Genomic DNA, 12,576 nt, shown 5'->3' with positions numbered 1-12,576 from the left:
TTAACTTGCCACAATATAATTCATTATAAAGATAAAGTTATCAGTATGGCAATGACAAATTTTGTTTTTTGAGATGAAGTTTTGCTCGTTACCCAGGCTGGAGTGCAATGGCGCTATCTCAGCTCACTGCAACTTCCGCCTCCTGGGTTCAGGCAATTCTCCTGCCTCAGCCTCCTGAGTAGCTAAAATTACAGGCACACGCCACCATGCCCAGCTAATTTTTTGTATTTTTAGCAGATACGGGGTTTCACAATGTTGACCAAAATAGTCTCGATCTCTTGACCTTGTGATCCACCCACCTTGGCCTCCCAAGGTGCTGGGATTACAGGCTTCAGCCACCGTGCCCAGCCTGGCAAGGAAAAATTTAGAAGAGTTATTAAATTTACTTCTTTATTTCCCCATCTGGAAACAGTCAAGAGCTACTGATATCATCAGTGTCCTCTGAATACCTTGGCTGTGTTAACTGCTTTGACTCAACATGGAGCTGAGGTGTTGGTGTACTGTACATCGAGATGCTGAAATATGGCTGAAGTCCAGGGTCACTGGCCCGGGACATCCACTGAGGTCATCTCATGCGGCATGGGCCACTGCTTCCACCATCACTACACTTCTCATGAATCACCAGTCACTAGACTGAAAACTGTGAAACCTGGGATCCTATTTTACTCACCTCTGTGGTCACGATCCTTAGCTGAGGGCGAGCACAGAGGGTCCTCTCAGCAGTGTTCATCCGTGACTGAATAAAATAAATTACAAACCTCCAACCCTTTCACCTACATTTCTGTCCCCAATGTCTTGTAAGGGATGCTCTTTCTCTCAGAATGCTGCAAATCCCCTTCCCTAGAGAGGTGCCTGCCCTACACCATCCCTGCCACAGGATCCTCTCCTGTGGGAGCTTCAAGGAAGACTAGTCTGTCCTGAAAATGTTCTCTTATGCCTCCCCCTGTCATTAGGAGTAATGTCCTTTGACATACACTCCCGTACTCCGGGCTGCCACAACACCTCAGTTGGGTAGCACTACCGTATCTTGTTGAAATGATCTGTTTGTGTTCTTCCACTCACTGGCTTGAGTTTCTTTAGAGAGACATTAAATACCTGAATCCCAAGTGCTTAGCACAGTACAAAGAAAATTAAATAATAAATATTTATGAGAAACTTCCCTCAACTGAATGTACAGAGGAATATTATTAGTATCACTGCTTCATATACAAGCAAGGGACACTTACACTGGCACCTGACCTAGGGCAGAGCTGTTTGATGGAAGAATGGACGTCTCCAACCCTTCTCCACGCATGGTTATTCCCTCTAACTCACAATGAACCGAAGAGCATCCACTGCTATAGCAGCACCAATGCAGACGCTCCTGGGTCTGGGGAGTGTTCATCCATGACTGAATAAAACTGATTACAAACCTCTGAACCTTTCTTGGAGTTGAAGCTGCCCCTCATTATAAACCAGCTCTGATCTAACCTGTGGCTCTCCCTGGCCAGAGGCAGGAGATTCCTGTCAAATAAGTTTCTCTCAGTCCCCACTGCTCAGCTCATGCAGCTCCTTGAGGGTTTAAATGATCATAGGCGTTGCCCATTTCCCCTGAGGCTTCTGTCCTGCTCTGTCTTTATTCTCCCCTTCTTTGGTTTTTATTTACCAATGGCTTCTTTGGAAATTATTCTCATCCCCTAAACCTGCTGACTCTTTCTTCCACCTGTTCCTGCAGCTCTGGGATTCCAGCCTGTAGACTCAGCTCAGGCTCCTGCAGGAGACACACAGAATCAGGTCTCAGCTGAAGCTCCCAGGAAGTACTGAAAAGCATCTCAATTCCTCAGAAGCTCAGAGAAAACAGAGCAGGAAGGGACCTCAGAGAGGTACAATAAGCCTCTACCTTACTGATGAGGAAACACTGAAGCCCAGAAACACTGAGACTCTCCCAGGCTCCCTCTCTCAACACTTGGTGGCAGCAGATCCACCACACGAGTCTTGGCCTCAGCCTCCCTGCGCAGAGCAGGTAACTCACTCTCCAGAAGCTCACTGCTGCCATTCAGAAAACTTTAGATGAAAAATAGTAATTTCCTCTGTGAAAACAAAAACGGGAAAAGCCCCTTTCCTTGGACAAACCCTTTATCACAGTTCTACAGTCCTGGCCTTTACACCTGGGTCAGTTGTCACTCACTGGCTGCTATATTGGGGAAGGGAGCACATAGGATTAAATAGTGTTTCACACAACCCTGCTTTCCCGGCCTGGGCTCTCAGCTCCTCCATTCTTCTTCAGAAACTTTCTGCTGCTGTAACTGCTGGAGAGTCCAGGCCCTCCTGTGGGTCATTTCTCCATAAAGATCCCTGTTATTTTCTTCCTCTCTTAAAGATAGAGAGGGCAGAGGTTGGTTCTGGGACTCCATAGTCTTAGGTTTTCTCCTAAGCCAGCCAGGGCAGCTGAAAGCAATTATGACTGAGAGCGGTCAGGTGAGTGAAGACGAGCACGGGCTCACAAGGACATCCTCTTGTGGAGATGGCCAGGACCGTGACACAGGCAATGTCTGACCAATTCCGCGGGTGATGACGCAACAAGGATTAAGTGGAGGATGCTGCCACGAGGAGAAAAAGGAAGAACCAAAAGAGGAGGGGGAGAAGGAAAATAAAATGTTTTCCATAATGATAGAAAAAAATGCAGAGCCCGGAGGCAAAATCCCCATCACAGAGGGTTAGTTCCAGGCTGTGGAGCCTAATGAAGAATTTCTGGCTGGACTTTGCTCAGCCCCATGTCAAAATGGCTTTGGATCAGTGACTTTGTTCCCTCCACTTTCCCTCTTTTTGAACAAGAATCACTAGCAGTGTTATTCTGTGACTGTCCCACCATTGCACACTGAGGACAGATAAGCTGTTTAATCTGTTTCACAGGTCAACAGGGGTAAGGGAATTATATCAAGGATCTGTACTTAGGCTGGGCATGGTGGCTACCTGAAATCCTAGCACCTTGGGAGGCTGAGTGGGGATGGCCCCTGAGGTGGAGTTTCAGACTAGCCTGGACAACAGGGCAAATCCCCATCTCTACTAAAAATACAAAAATATAGCTGAATGCAGTGGTGCATGTCTGTATTCCCAGCTACTCCAGAGGCTGAGTCAGGAGAATCGCTTGAACCCAGGGGGCAGAAATCACAGTAAGCCAAAATCGCACCACTGCACTCCAGCATGGGTGACAGACCAAGACTCACTCTCAAAAGGAATCTATACTTAATGAAAACCCTCAGAAGCCTCATTGAAACTTGGTGTAGATTATTTAAATGAGATTTTAAACTTCTGATCACAGTAAAGCTACATGACACTGTTCACTTTCCCCTAATGCATTAATGACATGAAACTTGGAAACCTCAGGTGAGAGGGTGAATGTATTTGGCATCTGTGAGGAATGTGAATGTCTAGGGACCTGAAGTTGAACTGTGATACGTGGAATTTCTAAAATGGTCTCCAAACATGTTGTACCCTTATCTGTGGAACCTGTTAAAGTGATGAGATATTCCTGTGATTACATTTTACATGGCAGTCATATGACTTTAAAGAGTGATATGGTTTGGCTCTCTGTCCCCACCCAAATCTCATGTTGAATTATAATCCTGAGTGTTAGATTGGGGCCTGGCACAAGGTTACTGGATCATGGGGATGGTTTCTAATGGCGTAGCACCATTCCCCAAGTGCTGTTGCATAAGAGTTTCCATGAGATCTGGCTCTTTAAAACTATGTAGCACTTCCCCTTTCTCTGTCTCTCTCTCTCTCTCTCTCTCTCTCCTGCCAGCCCACAGAACCATGACCTAATTAAATCTCTTCTTTATAAATCTCAGCCTCAGGTCATTATAGCATTGCAAGAACAGACTAATACAAAGGCTGAGCTTTCCTGAGTGGGCCGGATCTAATCACACCCCTCCCTAAGAGTCACAGATTTCTCTAGTGGGGAGAAGACAAAGTCAGAGAGACGATGGGAGCTGGAGAAGAATTCCATGAGCTGTTGTTGGATGGAAGATGGGGAAAGTGAGAAAGAATGCAGGTGGCCTCTGGAGTCAGAGTGTCTTCTGGCTGAGCCAGGAGTAGGAGGACTGCAAAAGGATGTCAGTCCTCCACCCACAAGAAGATGGATTCTGCCAATACATCTGTAGTGATAGCCTGAGCTCTAGATGAAAAACACAGGCAGCACATAACTGGATTTCAGCCTCCTAAGACCCCCATCAGAGAACCCAGTCATTCCTGATTTCTGTGGTTTCAAACCACTAACTTGTTATAATGTGTTAATAGGTAGCAACAAAAACTAGTTACAGGTGCCTAACTGTACTCTTTTGATATTTTCACATACATGTATGCTAATCCCTATAGGCACAAAAAAGGAAAAAAAGCGAAGAACTACAGTAAAATGTGATGCTTACCTTTACAGGAGCACTGCAAGGGCTGTTCCGGAGCCCTTGCAACTTGAAGATAATGTAGGCCATTTCATTGAGAAGCGACTCTTCAATGTTACCAACCCAATCTGTGAAAGTAAAAAGATGGTAAAATACTTAACTGCCAGCCAGGTGTGGTGGCTCACACACGTAATTCCAGCACTTCGGGACGCTAAGGTGGGTAGATCACCTGAGGTTGGGAGTTCGAGACCAGCCTGACCAACATGGACAAACTCTGTCTCTACTCAAAATACAAAATTAGCAGGGCATGGTGGTGCATGCCTGAAATCCTTAGCAACTGAAAGGCTGAGGCACAAGAATCAATTGAACCCTAGACGTAGAAGTTGCAGTGAGCTGAGACTGCACATAGCACTCCAGCATGGTGGCTCATGCCTGTAATCCCACCGCTTTGGGAGGCCGAGGCGAGCAGATCACCTGAGGTCGGGAGTACAAGAAGAGCCTGACCAAGATGGAGAAACCCTGTCTCTACTAAAAATACAAAATTAGCTTGGCGTGGTGGTGCATGCCTGTAATCCCAGCTACTTGGGAGGCTGAAGCAGGAGAATTGCTTAAATCTGAGAGGCAGAGGTTGCAGCGAGCCAAGGTCGCACCATTGCACTCCAGCCTGAGCAACAAGAGTGAAACTCTGGCTCAAAAAATAACAAAAAACAAAACTTAACTCGGCATAATATTATCTGCAAATTAATCTACATTTCTAATCGAAGATTTTCTTTTAGATCTTTCACTCATGCTCACCAGACAAGGTTTGATAGCAACTGACACCAGCAAAGATGAAGCGATTCCAGAAAAGCAATGAACAGGATACCACTAAGTTCCCCTAAAGAAAGTCCTTAGAATAAAAATCTCCTCTAGTTGCCATAAGAGTAAGACGATGGTCCATTATATAAAATTCCAATCTAATAAAACCTAAAATGTAATGTTGTCTGTCTTCCAAATTTTAATTTTGTTCAGGCTCTGCCATCGTGAACAGAAATTGGAAAATGACTGCTAAGAGGCTCTGGGGAATCTCGGGAGGGAAGAAATGTATTCTAAGAGGGGACTGAGGTGACGGCTGCAAAATTCTATGCCTACTTAAATTATTAAGTTCTACATTTACAATTAGTGACTTTTATTGTGAGTAATTTCTTAAATGATATTTCTGGTTTCTACTCCAACTTGTAAGGAGCCAGGAGGTCACCACTTGTCCTCACAACTAGAAAAAATCTGAAAAAACTGAAAAATTTCAACCTTATTACAGGGAGTAGAGGAGAGGTCACAGGGCAAATTGCCATGCTGAAAACCAGACAGACAGGCAAATACAGGGAACAGAAGCTGCTGAAGCCAGCAACTGAAAGGAGCTCTTAAATGGTACTCACAGATTCCTAGAAGCTGACGGAGGCCTGGCTTGAGCATTAAAAATTCCTTGGGGCTCAGATTTACTGGGGATCTCACACTTTTCTACGTGTTACCACCAGGAGCCCAACCAGGTTCTCATAGTAAAGATCAGAAAAATCCCCAGAGAACTGACACTGCCGACTTCAGTACTAATTATAAAGCTACAGTAACCAAACTGTGGAAATGATGAAGAAAGAAAACACAGACAAACAGGTCACTAGGAAAGAATACAGAGCTCAGGAATAGACCTACACAAACACTCAACTGATCTTTGAGGAAGGCACAAAGGCAATTTCACAGGGAAACGATAGACTTTTCAACAAATGATGCTAGAATGACTAGACATCCACATGTGAAAAATAAATAAATCTAGGCACAGATTTTACACCTTCCACAAAACAGATCTTACACCTGAATGTGAGGTACAAAACTCTAAGACTCCTGGATGATCACATAGGGGAAAATCTGGGTGACTTTGGGCTTGGTGATGACTTACTTCTAAAATACGATGCCAAAAGCACAATCCAGGAAAGAAAAAATTGAAAGCTTGAACTTCATTAAAATTAAAAACATCTTCTCTGTGGAAGACATTGTTAAGGAAATAAATAAACAAGTGACAGACTGGTGGAAAAATATTAGCAAAATACAGATCTCATGAAAGACTGGTGTCCAAAATATATAAAACACTCACCGTTTTTTTTTTTTTTTTAAAGAAACGGGGTCTCGCTATGTTGCCCAGGCTGGAGTGCAGGGGCTATTGACAGGTGCGATCCCACTACTGATCAGCAGGGGAGTTTGGACCTGCTCCATTTCTGACCTGGGCCGGTTCACCCCTCCTTAGGCAACCTGGTGGTCCCCCGCTCCCGGCATCACCATACTGATGCTCAACTTAGTGTGGACACCCGATCAGCACAGCGCACTACAGCCCAGAACTCCTGGGCTCAAGCGATCCTCCCACCTCAGCCTCCCAAGTAGCTGGGACTACAAGCATGTGCCACCGCGCCCGGCTATAAAGGACTCTTAAAACTCAATAATAAGAAAGCAAACAACCCAATTTAAAAATGGGCAGAAGATCTGGATACTTCACCAGAAAAGACATATGAATGGCAACTAAGCATATGAAACAGATGCTCAAAGTCATGTGTCACTAGGAAATTGCATATTAAAACAATGAGATACCACTATACGATAATATATACCAAATAGGAAGGCTCAAATCCAAAGAAGTGACAATACCACAGGCTGGAAAAGATGCAGAGCAACACGAACTCTCATTCGTTGCTAGTGAAAATGCAAAATGCTAGTTACTTTGGAAAACAGTTCGGCAGGCTTTTTTACGAAGATAAACAAAGTCTTCCCATATAATCCAGCAAATAGCAGTTTTAGATATTTACCAAAGATATGTTAAACTATGTTCACTCAAAAACTTGCATGTAAGTATTTATGACAGTTTTACTCATACTTGTCCAAACACTGGAAGTAACCAAAATGTCCTTCACTAAGTGAATGGCTAAACAAACTGTGGTATATCTGTACAAGAGAATGTGATTCAGTGTTAAATGAAATAAGCTATCAGGCCATGAGAAGACATGGAGGAACTTTAAATACATAATGCTAGGAAGAAACTAGTCTAAAGACTCTACACACTGTATGATTCCAACACTAGGACATTCCAGGAAAGTCAAAATGGTAGAGACAGTGAAATGGTCTCTGGTTTTCACTGTGGTTTTCAGCAGTGAAACTCTTCTCTGTGATACTGTACTGGGGATTCAGGACATTAGGTAATTGTCAAAACTCTTATAACTATAAAACTCAAAGAATGAACCCTAATGTAAACTATGGAGTTTAGTTAAGAACAATGTTTCAATATTGATTAATCAATTGTAAATATGTATCACACTAATACAAGATACACATGATAGAGGAAATCCTGTGCTACAGGACAAGGGAGAATAGGGGAATTCCCTGTACTTTCACAAGCCCAGCAGCTAGAGCCAAATGACAAGACTCCTAGTCTAATGCCCTCACCACTAGATGGCTGAGCCTGGCTGGGGAAGACTATGCTGTTGCCAGGTATCCAGCCAGAGTTCAGCCTGTGAGCTGTGCAGGAAGCCATAGAGTGCTCCCCAGGAAAGAGTTATCTATGAACTGACAACTGAGAGAACCAGTGTCTACACACCCTTCCTTGCAGGTCACCATGTCAGAGGTGGAACAAATAATTCAAGACTAATGACAAAGCAGGTTTTTACCTAGGAAACCCCAACAGCAGCTCAGCAGCTCAGCAGCTCAGTCAGCACCTTCCTTCCCAAAACAGTGCTCCTCCCTGCATTTGGCAGGCACCAGAGTATAAGGTGTACAAGTCTGGAAACTTCTAGGCAGTTCTGCTCCTTCCTCTCCCTATGGCCGAGAGCTCAGCAGCAGCAGCCTGCAGATTCTTCCTGTTCTTTCTCTCAAATGCATACCTTCCCATCCACCCTCACCACCATCATTCCAGTGTGGACCTCCCTCATCTCCTGCCCCTCATTTGCTCCCAGCTCCACCCCATTCTCTCATCACAGCTGCTCCCTACTCCACAGCTGGCCGTGGTTCCTCCCTCTGTGATTTCACTGTGTCTACCATTTAAGTTTTTAGCCTGGAATGCAACAGCGTCAATAATCTAGCCCTCATCCCTCACCCAATACCTCTTTCTAGCCACTCTTGCTGTTCCTCCAATGTGTCCTGTGCATGCTCCCCTCAGCATCTGCCCTCATGTCACTCCTCCCCGCGTGCTGCTCTTCTCTCAGCCCTGTCCCACATGCTCAGTCAATGCCTATCAAAACTGATCCAACCTGCAAAGTTCACTTCAAATCCCATGTCACCTATGAAGTTATTCTTAAAAATCCAGCGAAGAGGAAGCCTGCTGCTCTGAAGTCTCCTGTGCAGCACGGGCCACACACGCTAATTTGCCACAGTGCTAGTTGTGAACACTTCTCATGTCCCTTCCCAGATTGTGGTTATGTTCCCAAGCAGCTGTCATCGCTGTGGCTCTACCAAGAGTAAGGGAGAGTAGAATGAATTTACTTAAAAGTCAACCAATAAAACCGGTGGCAAGAGAGGAGGCTTTGAGACTAAGCTCATCTGGGTTCCAATAGGGCTAGCTCAGTGCCCTTAGAGAAGTTATGTAGCCTCTCGGCGCTTCCTTTCCACATATGAAAACAGATTGGGTATCTATTTTACAAAGCTTTTGTCAGAATTACAGATAATATATGTAAACCACCATTATTACTATCATCATAGCACCAATCAACCTAAAATATTTCTTGGGGTGATCACAAGAAACAGATAACATATGAGACAGAACTTTGTGGAATATAACATTATTGTGTTAATTTTTAATAAGAGGACTTGGAGTACATTTGTGTTCTATATCATATGACCAACATAGACCTCGCAGATGCCCCACTAATCACCACCCAGTACATCCTCCAACAGCTAACCACTTTGCCTTTCAGAATATCTGTGCTCAAAACTGTTAGAATGAATTTACTTAAAATCAGCCAAGGAGACTGGTGGAATCCTATGCCCAAACGGAGGTTTTGCTCCATATGGTACCAGACACTAATTCAACTTAAGATCTCTATTTTCATCTTTTTATTTATTTATTTTTTTAACATCTTGTACACAGAGCATTACTTTTCTCACTGCTCAAGCCCAGACAAATGCTATCAAAAGCAAGAGAAAATGGGGTGGGGTGTCAACCTAAATCACAGCCTCCATCTCAAGCCAACTGGGTCATCTTTCCTGCCCCACATTCAGTCCTCTGTTTTCCAGCCAAGGCTTCCTGCCTGGGGCACTTAAGAGAAAGCAAACCCCACTGCTGAGCTACTCCCACTGTGGCCACCAGAGGTCCCCACAGCATTAGCTACAAAGCAAGGACACACCCTTTCCCAGTAAATTGTCCATTTTAAATATTATCCAGACAGCCTTACGGCAGCCTCCCCAGCTTCCAGCCGACAGAACTGCCCAGAAACTCCACAGCTAGCTGCTGCTAATACTGTTGAGCCATCAGTTCATACCAAGCAGCCAGCATTTCACAAGGGGTTTGAGTCACTGGGGTCCCAGAGTCCAATTTCTGTGGGTCTCAGCCCTCCCCAGCCAGATTCTAGTATCATCAATGAACAAAGAGTATCTGTGGCTTCAGTAACTGTTTCCCTTTGACACAGCATCTGAATTTTTGCCTGGAACACCACTTGCTCTCAAGTTTCAACACAGAAAGGGGAAATGCAGCTTATCAGACTGGCAGACCACAGCCCATGATGGGCAGGCTGCTCATGACCTGCAGAATTCTCCCCCAGTGCCAAACACTGGGATTCAGACATGCTGCTGTTCCATTCTGCCTGATCACTTCACTGAAGGTGCAGAGTAAGTTGCCTCCTCCTTGGGAAAGGAAATGTCCAAGATCACACAGCCAATGAGCGGCAGAGAAAATGTAATTTGCTCCCAAGCCTGTCTGAAACTCCATAGTTTTTATTTTTTCCATTGCTAACAAAAAGTGTTACCCAGATCCCGGAAGCTTAGTTGTACTTCCTCTCATCCTCATCCCATGCCACACCCACTTCGCTTCAGACACACTGGCGGTTTTTCAATTCCTTTGTCAGACCCAGCTTCTCCCCATCTCTGGGTCTTTACATGGGCTCTTCCCTCCCCTTGAAATATTTCCGCCCACGCCCCCTTTATTTGCAACCATAGTTTCTCTTCTTCCTCTAAGTCTGGGTTTAAGTATTCCCTTCTCAGAACAGCCTTTCCTGGTTTCCTTCCTAGAATGGGTTTTTCAATTCTCTTACTCAGATTCTTCATTTCCCATGATGGAACTCATTACAAATGTACCGAATTTTTCTATTAGTTTCATTTCCCCCCTATTTCTATTTTATTTGCCTTCCTGAGGCAGGAGGTGGGACCTGACACCAGAGGCAGAGCTCAGACACCAGACCAGATTGAGGACTAGCTAAAACAAGGCTTGGGCAAAAGCGACTTTCAATCAGACAGGTCAATTTACCATTGCCATGGCAACACCCAGGCAGTTATCACTCCTTTCCATGGCAATGACCCAATGACCCAAAAGTTACTACTGCTTTCCCTAGAAATTTCTGCATAAACCACCCCTTAATCTGTATGCAATTAAAAGTGGGTTATAGAAATATGACTGCAAAACTCCCCTGAGCTACTGCTCTCTGCCTACGGGGTAGCGCTGCTCTGCAGGAACAGTCATGGAGCCGTAACACCGCCTCTTCACTAAAGCTGTTTTCTTCTACCTTCGGCTTGCCCTTGAATTTCCTGGGGAAAGCCAAGAACCCAGTGGCTAAGCTCCACTTTGGGGCTTCCCTGCATCATTTTCCCCTATAATGTAAGGTCTGTGAGTGCAGATATTTGTCTGCCTCAGTCATTGACATATCTCCTGGACCCCATAACATGCAGGGAATGTAGGTACTCAGTAAATATTTGATAGATTCTAAGTGTTAGAATTTGCAGCTCACCTATAGAACACAGATGGTTTTCAACCCTAGTCTAAGAGCTCTCCTATGTCTAAAAATAAAAATAAAAAACGTGCAGTCCTTCAGCTTTTGCAGCTCTAAGAGGTATGTCAGCACAGCAAGCACAGCCCCGGTGGAGTCCTCCCAGTCCCCTAAAGAGAAGTCTGCTCAAAGGCATTCACAAATCACACACACTAGAAACCCTGGGCCACAGAAGAGCCCCGCTTGGCTTCCTTCAAATGGCCCCTCCACAGAGTGGGAAATCACACAGAGGAGGTGGGGATCTGCCCTCCAGAAGCTGCTGCTTTCTGAGCTGGACGCCTTCATGTTCACTAGATGATTCAGTCTTTTCCCTCGCCCCAGAAGACAGGTAGAGACCCAGGTTCATACTGGTGAAATGAATCGCCCAGAGCCATGCAGTTAATAATGCCCTTTTTCACATTCTTCAGTGGCTCCTAGTACCAGGGGAAATAGGAAATTCCGTAGCAGAATATCTAAGGCACCTCCTTTCAAGACTCATCCCCATTCAAGGTTCTGAAAGACGCTGCACTCTCCTCATGCAGAACTGCAGGCAGTTCCTGGCACAGACACACTATCTCACAGTTCCATCCGACACATGCCTTCCCCTCCTGTCTGCCCCCACAGAATGGGGCTTATTCCTACTAGTCCCTTAAAATCCACATAAATACATGAAAAAACAGCTCCTGATAGAAATATAGCCTAAGCAAACAAACGTGTGGGCAGAAATATTTTTTCAAAAATAGTCTTTGATATACAGTTCGTTTTCACAGTACAAAATTAGAAACAACCTAAATGCTTGAAAAACATGGAAAATGTTTAACAAATTATAGTACTTCCCTATTCAGGGGCTACTAACACAGCCATATATGGGTTGGTTTGTCTTCCTTTTTAGATTGCCAGCAAAAACTTTTTGCTGAGACAGGAATGCTGAGTTGAGTTTTCACAGGTTTCCATGTGATACAGGCCACAGCTTGATACACACCAAGAAACAAGACTATGCATTTGCTAAGACCTGTGAGAACTTTGCTTCATGAGTATCTAAGAGAGCACAGGGCAGTAAATAGTTCTATTCAAACAATGACACTATGCTGAGTGTCAACAGTATCACAGTGTAATTACTATACATGCAAATTAATCCTTTCAAATGTGCTGCTAAAAATACTAGCATGGCCACAAACAGAAAAAAGTTTGTTTTTTAAAACCACAAAATAACAGGATTTTGTGGCTGTGCC

At 44.5% G+C, this 12,576-nt stretch overlaps 1 protein-coding gene across 16 annotated transcripts in view; it reads right to left on the bottom strand.

Moving 5' to 3' along the window:
• LOC100410798 (uncharacterized) overlaps window positions 1-12,576 on the bottom strand; it is a 43,277-nt gene that overhangs the window by 18,313 nt on the left and 12,388 nt on the right. For 11 of the 16 annotated variants that reach the window (XM_078361984.1, XM_078361987.1, XM_078361975.1 and 8 more), the window contains exon 2: window positions 4,407-4,507. The gene's annotated coding sequence lies outside the window, so the exon portion shown is untranslated. Of the gene's footprint in view, window positions 1-299; window positions 350-4,406; window positions 4,508-12,576 lie in introns of all 16 variants that reach the window. The other 5 variants (XM_078361986.1, XM_078361976.1, XM_078361979.1 and 2 more) reach the window with 1 other exon arrangement.

This window comes from Callithrix jacchus, chromosome 22, assembly GCF_049354715.1.
Source record: "Callithrix jacchus isolate 240 chromosome 22, calJac240_pri, whole genome shotgun sequence".
NCBI classification, from domain to species: Eukaryota; Metazoa; Chordata; class Mammalia; order Primates; family Cebidae; genus Callithrix; species Callithrix jacchus.
This window is presented reverse-complemented; position numbering and strand designations above follow the sequence as displayed.